The sequence below is a fragment of the Mus pahari genome, chromosome 8 (genome assembly GCF_900095145.1).
Source record: "Mus pahari chromosome 8, PAHARI_EIJ_v1.1, whole genome shotgun sequence".
Lineage (NCBI taxonomy): Eukaryota > Metazoa > Chordata > Mammalia > Rodentia > Muridae > Mus > Mus pahari.
In genome coordinates, this window is record NC_034597.1 from 84,765,873 (window position 1) to 84,773,600 (window position 7,728).

Genomic DNA, 7,728 nt, shown 5'->3' on the forward strand with positions numbered 1-7,728 from the left:
CTTTAGTTCTAGGGTTTCTAGTTGTTCTGTCAGGTTACCAGTCTGTGCTCTCTCTTGTTTCTTTTTGGAGACACCCAGGGAGAGCCTAGCAGTTTTCTTAACTCTATTAAAATATACGATAGAAAAATGGAGACTATAGATGAGATGAAAGGAGAGGAAGGAGAGTCTGGATGGTAACTGATTAAGAGGGTAAACGGGGAGAAAAGGGGAGTAAAGAAATAGCATGTGGGTTAAATGAAGCCAAGAAAAACTGAGCAAGATATTAAGTTATTAATAACTTATAAAATATAAAAATTACTTAACCTCATTTCAAAATAAAATATAAAGATATTATATTAGAGTTACCATGAATATATTGATGTCATTTGTCAGTATTCTCTAGAGCAACAGGATTTGTTGAATGACTATCTCTATAAATATCTTTATCATCTCTATTTATAGTTATATTATCTATACATTGAAACAAAGAAAGATAAATAAATAGGTAGGCAGATGATAGATAGATAGATAGATAGATAGATAGATAGATAGATAGATAGATCAATAGGTCAAACTCTCAAATGGCATAGTGTGGATTTCCAATGCTTCAATTGATACCTCTATATATGTTTATATGTGTGTGCCTCTTTGTGATTAGTAATAAACAAACCCCAAGCAAAATGATACAAAACTATGAGGAGAATTGAGAGGTGGACAGAAGGGGTTTAGCTGGAGTAAAGCAAGGGTAAGGGAGTGAGGAAAACTAATGTTACCTGGTTGTATTATATGCATGTGTGTACATTTCAAAGAGCAATAAAATATTTTGGACAAATTATCCCAAATGTAGAGATTAAAAAATGAATTACAAAGGCCATAGCAATATTCAAAGCAACAGAATCATACTAGTAGCTTATTGCTTAAAGGTATTTGTTCCAGATTCCAGTACCCATCATCCAGCATTCTGATGTCTATTACCAGAATTACAATGTTAACTGTTACTGTCTTCCTTCTTCCTTTTGTTACCAGCACTAAATGAAGACAATTAAATGATTGCTTGTTGTTTGTTTCCTTTTCCATTGTTGTGAAAAACACCATAAGTAAACAAAAGAAAGAAATGGTTTATTTCACCTCAAATCTCTAATCTGTTATGAAATCAAGGCATGGCAGGAATCTGGAAGCAGCGACTGATGCAGAGGCCAGGATTGAATACTGCTTATTGGATTGTTCCTCATGACATTTTCAGCCTGTCCTCTTATAGCATCCAGCATTACCAGCCCAATAACTGCATGATCTACAATGAGCAAACAACCCTTCAAACATCAATCAAAGGAATGCATCATGGGTTTTCTCGTAGACCCATGATGGTGGTGGTTTTTACAAAACTAAAGGTTCCTCTTCTAAACTGACTCTATCTGTGTCAAGTTCACATCTAGAGCACTTCTGAATGTTGAAACTAGAGCCCTACTCCCACACCTTCTCTTCCAAAAATATAGCTTAGCCTTAAAAATTATAGGTTTTTGGAACCTCTCTTTTTATGATATATGGCATCATGAGCTCTGATTGTAGTACAAGGCATCATTTTCCTTCTATTGAGTTACCTTAATCCAAATAGACAGCTTAGTTACAAGCATAGGAACAGTTAGAACACCCTTAGGGGTATCTTGCATTGTGGTTGATAGTCATAATGCTGCATAAGAACACTGATTACCTACCCATCCCCCTTTCAGCTTCATAGTACCTTCTGGTACTCTGGAATCTAATGTACTGGAAGAAGTCTTTTTTTGTTTGTTTGTTTGTTTTATATTAACCATTTTTATTGGTTATTTTACTTATTTGCATTTCCAATTTCATCTCTGCAAACCCCCTATTTCCATCCCTCATTTCCTGCTTCTATGAGGGTGCTCCCCACCCACCTACACACTCCTGCCTCACCACCCTAGTATCCACCTATGCTGGGATATTTAGCCTTAATAGGACCAAGGGACTTCCCTCCCATTGATACCAGATAAGGTCATCCTCTCCTACATATGTGGCTGAAGCCGTGGGTCCCTCCATGTGTACTCCTTGTTTGATGGTTTAGTCCCTGGGCGCTCTGGGGTGTCTGGTTGGTTGATAATGTTGTTCTTCCTATGGGGATGAAAATCCCTTCACCTCCTCAGTCCTTTCTCTAACTCCTCCATCATGGTCCCATGCACAGTCCATTGGTTGGTTGCTAGCATCTGCATCTGTATTGGTCAGGCAGAGCTGTAGGCCAAATGGATTAAGGACATCCACATACACTAAATCAATTAGAAAGAAGTCTTTTATGCTAGATTCAGCTCAAATAAACTGACTCCTATGTCCAGAGTGTCTAAGAGAGTGTGATGGTAGATAATGGGAGGTGTTTGAGGGATGGGATAGAAAGGGAAGTAATGTAATTATATTTCAATTAAAATATTTCTAAAAATGTAAAATTACTAAAAAAATAGTTGACTATGTACTGTACTGTACTGGCTAGTTTTGTGTCAACTTGACACAGCTGGAGTTATCACAGAGAAAGGAGCTTCAGTTGGGGAAATGCCTCCAAGAGATCCAGCTATAAGGCATTTTCTCAATTAGTGATCAAAGGGGGAGGTCCCCTCGTGGGTGGTGCCATTTCTGGGCTGGTAGTCTTGGTTTCTATAAGAGAGCAGGCTGAGCAAGCCAGNGGAAGCAAGCCAGTAAAGAACATCACTCCATGGCTTCTGCATCAGCTCCTGCTTCCTGACCTGCTTGACTTCCAGTCCTGGCTTCCTTTGGTGATGAACAGCAGTATGTAAGTGTACGCTGAATAAACCCTTTCCTCCCCAACTTGCTTCTTGGTCATGATGTTTGTGCAGGAATAGTAACCCTGACTAAGACACTGCCTATGGCTTCAAAAATAGAAATTTATCCATTCTAAGAAAGTATGTTTTTGATAAATAATTGAATGATGAGTAAAATTCACATTCCCTAGTTTGCCTAGTCTTATTGAAAAAAAGATTGAAAATACAGTTCATTGTATAAGAACTCTGTTGAACTATAGAAATACATTTCTGTGATCACATGATTTATAGCACTTCTCAATATTCTATGAATACATCCAATTTTGAGGTTTTTTGGTGTTGTTATTGACAAGAATTTAGATTTTCTGGAATAGTTCCTTATAGTTTTGCATTAATCTCTAAGGTTGATACTCAAGATCTTTCTTGTTAAGTTTATTTTCAAGTTGATATAAGTTCTAGTTAACATTAATCATATACATGGGACATCAAAACACTGAGCTTATGCTCATGAAATCTGGAGTCAAAAAGAGGAATTTGGCTCCCATTGCTCATTTACTCGCAGTTGGTAATTTGATGATTTCCTTAATATTTCAATATGCACGTATGAATATTCAGATATTTATTGTGTATCCAATGCAAGATGACTCTAAGAATGCATTTATCCTCCACACATTTACTAAACTTGAACTAGGATGGTATTTGGCAAATTTATTGTCAAGAGGTTACCAGCAACATGTAAATGAAAAATTGAAATTATTCTCTAAAAATTTGAAGGTAGGGCCCCTTCTTTAATGGTTAGCACCCATCCACATCTGATTATGTGGCAGCTAATTTGATTAATATTAAATATAATTCAGCATCTTTTGCCTAACGAGATCCAGTTGCTAGATTGCTTTCCTCATAACAAAGAAACACAAACATCTTAATATATTATTTATTCAGCACTACGCACATGACAGTCAGAGTTGAAATGAGAATTCTGAAATAACAAGAATAATAAAAAATGAAGTGTACACCCTGGATGGAGCTTCAGTGTGATATAGTGTACCCAAAATGACAGATGTCCACGAGGTGCTGAAGAGTGCAGAAGAAGATCATTTAAATCACCAAGGTATTCTTTGAGCATACCAAGAACAGCCAAGAGCTAAGACTCAAAGAAAGAACTATAAAGGTTAAAGAAAAATGTGAAGCCGGCACTTTTGTCAAAGGAAACTGTATGAATAAAAGAATAGAACTGTGAAATAATACATTGTATGAGGCACTTTGTAAGAAATGTGTGCTGTAAAATAGCAAGAAATGAATCTGGATCTATAAAAGAGGCTCAGTTTGTCGGAAGTGCTGATGAATCATGACTATGAATTTAGACTTAATCATTTAGGTAATAGGAAGCAATTGGAGAATTGAAGGAGTAGAATAAGGGACCTGAACAAATTGTGACTTATAAGTAATTCTCCATAGCAAATACACTTGCATTGTGGGATTCGGGAGTTATTAGCTTAAAAATATCAAGAAGCTTGCTAGCCATCAATGCTAGATTTCTTTTTTTGACATAAAAAATCAATTGTATTAATTTTACTTTCCTAAGATGCAATTTATTTATCACTTATAGAGCAGGACTGTTTTAGATTTCTAGTCTGATATAATTTCTTTGTGGAAAAGAATATGGAATCAACAGGGTATATAACATGGTCATTGAGTTAGAATTCAGACAAATGGAAATGACAAATTCAACATTTTCAAATGTGAGGCTGAAGTGTTGAGTGACCCACCAGGAGAAAAAGGAGGTTATCTTAGACTTAAATTTAACTGGAATTATGGAGCCTCATTATATGCAGGCTAAAGAAGAATTCTTTAGAATAGTGGTGGATAGGATGGTCAAGTCCACCACGCTTAAAGAAAAAAAAGATAAAATGAAAAGACTGCTTACACTGGGATATAAAGAGATTCTAAATGGCTCATAAGCGAATATTGTACTCTTTACTTTTATGTCTCCTGGTGCTTTGTCTGAATGTGTGTATGTGGACCACAAGTATGTCTGGTTCCTACAGACATCAGAAATATGTATCAGATCATCCTGAGAAAAAAAGCCAGGTCTCCTGTAAGAGCAGTGAGTGCGCTTAAGTTCTGAGCCACGCCATATCTGCAGCCCCAATTATCTTATCAAACAAAAATATAAACATTCCATACTGGGGCAGGATAAATGAGAAAGAGTTAAAAGAACATAGACAGGTAGAGACAATAGCATCTGGCCTCTTAATAGGGTCAAATATTCCTGGAAAATAGTGAAAATGTAAATAAATAAACAAATAAATAAATAAATAAATAAATAAATAAATAAATAAATAAATGCTAACTATGGGGTCCTATAAAACATCCATCCAAAAGCCTTACCAACCATTCCATATGCAACTTTTAAGAAAAGAAAGCATTAAGTTTGCTTTAATCAAATATTTTTGCCTTTTATTTTTCTTGGCATTACCTGTCTTTTGTGTTTATTAGATTTTTTTTTCCTTTTCCCAGGAACCAACTCTCTAATCAACTGCATCCCACTACCTGAGGGCTCTAGGATATTGATCATTATCTCTGATAAGGAAAGTGAATATAAGGACTGCTGAAGCATCCGCTCTTGGGCCTTCCTTCTTGTTAAGGTTCCTACGGTCTGTGAGTTGTATCATGGGTATTCTGAATGTTTTGACAAATATCCATTTGTCAGTGAGTATGTACCATGTATGTCTTTTTGGGTCTGGATTACCTCATCAGGATTTTTTTCTAGTTCAGTCCATTTGCCTAAAAAAAAAAATCATGATGTCCTTGATTTCAACAGCTGAATAATATTCCATTGGTACAGACCATATGAAGCTTAACAAGAAGGAAGGCCCAAGTATGCATGTTTCAGTCCCACTTAGAAGGGGGGAAACAAAATAATCATGGGAGGCCCAGGGCAGGAGGAACCTAGTTAGGAGAGGGGAGGGGGAAGAAAAAAATAGTACAAGATCAGGTATAGGGGCAAACAGGACAGAAGTCCAAATGGCCAGGAGAATTTATAGAAATATGCAGGGGACCAGCTTGGACATGAGTCAGAGGTTGTCAAGGATTTGGGATACCTGGTAGGCAAATAAGAAAACACACAATTGAGATACAATACTGACAAGCAGACCTTACCATGAGAACCCCTGAACTCGGGAGTCAGGGTGCTCATATATACTTGACTCAGCTTGTCTTTTATTGAAATCATACAAGGAAGTTGGGTTACAAAGTTCATAAGGGGTTGGGTAAATGCTTCTCTGTTTTCCTGTGCCAACATTTTCTTGTGACACAGAGTAGTACAGATTTAAAACAGACAAAAAGGGAACTCTTAAAATCTCAAACATAAATTTTTGCAGCGAGCACAAGTTTTTTTTTTTTTATATCTCCTGACCACCAGTCTCCAGTGAGTTTGGGGGGAGCAGTATTGTGGTTACAAAGCCAGTCTCTTTCTAACATGTGTGAGATAGTATGGTTCCATAAAAAGGCAAACATGAGGTCATACTGCTGACTCTGCACTCTTTGTAAGTTTTGGACCCCATCTGTCTGTCTACATAAAACATCCTCACTTAACCTGTATGGAGAATTCCTATGGGGCTGCCACCATCGTCCCTGAACCCAGGGAACCCATCGCTGACTGTCTGGGAAATATCTGTATGTTATTCCATTCTCATTTTTGTACTAAAAATGTCCTGTTTTTAATATACAGAATTCAGACCAAGACTGGGGAAAAATCTGCAGATTTACTCATCTTTGCCTATGGCTCTAGGTTACTTTCATTACCACCATAACGTACATTTCTCTTGAATTCATGAACAGTTTCCACTTTAATATTATAGGTGACATCTAGTTCCTGGATATTAAGTGGGCTCCTACTAGGTAGAGGTCACCAAATACCGGTTTAATCCAAGAGGGAAGAAAAAGAAGGGACAGTAAACAGATACAGAAAATGATAGTCTCGTGCTCTGAAACACAGTACCCCAGGCAGGTTTTCCTTCTTTGTCATCAGGGGTCCCAGGCATCTCGAGATTAATGTGGGATGTCTCCAACAGAAATATGCAGTAGTGTGAGTTGGGGAGGAGGAACCTCTACAAATTGCAGGACCAAATGGGGATGACATTAGCTTAGATGCCCAACAGTGGGGAGACAGAGCCTGAAGAAACCACCTGCAGTAGATAGACATGGCTCCCAGTTGAGAGAAGGGGCAGCCCACCTATCTCAAAAAATTTGACCAAGAGTTGTTTCTGTCTAATGGATATGCAGGGACAAAAATGGAGCAGAGACTGAAGGAAAGGCTATCCAGAGACCACCCTAACTTGGGATCCATCTCATTCACAGGCACCAAATCCAGACACTATTGCTGACACCAAGTTGTGCTTGCAGACAGGAGTTTGGCATGGCTGTCTTCTGAGAGGTTTTACTAGCAGCTGACTGAGACAGAGGCAGATACTTAAATCCAACCATTCGATGGAGCCCATTCGATGGAGCCCAGGGACCCCTATGGAAGATTTAGGGGAAGGACGGAAGAAGCTGAAGGGAATTGCAACCCAATAGGAAGAACAACAGTATGGACTAATGGGACCCCTCAGAGCTCCTAATTACTAAGCTACCAACCAAAGAGCAAACCTGGGCTGGTTCATGACCCCTTTGTCTGGCCTCAATGGGAGGGTATGCACTTGATCCCTGTGAAAGCTTGATGCCCCAGAAAAGCGGAATGCTAGATGGGTGGTGTGAAGTGGGAGCTGGTGGGCTGGTGGGGAAGCACCATCTTAGAGTTGAAAATGAGGGGGTGTGGGGTTGGGGTTTCATGGAGAGGGGACCTGGAAGGGGGACAACATTTGAAATGTAAATACATTAAGTAATTAAAAGAGGAGGAGGAGGAGGAAGAGTAGAAGAAGAAGAATTAGAAGAGTTGAGGAGGAGGAAGAGGAGGAGGAGGAGG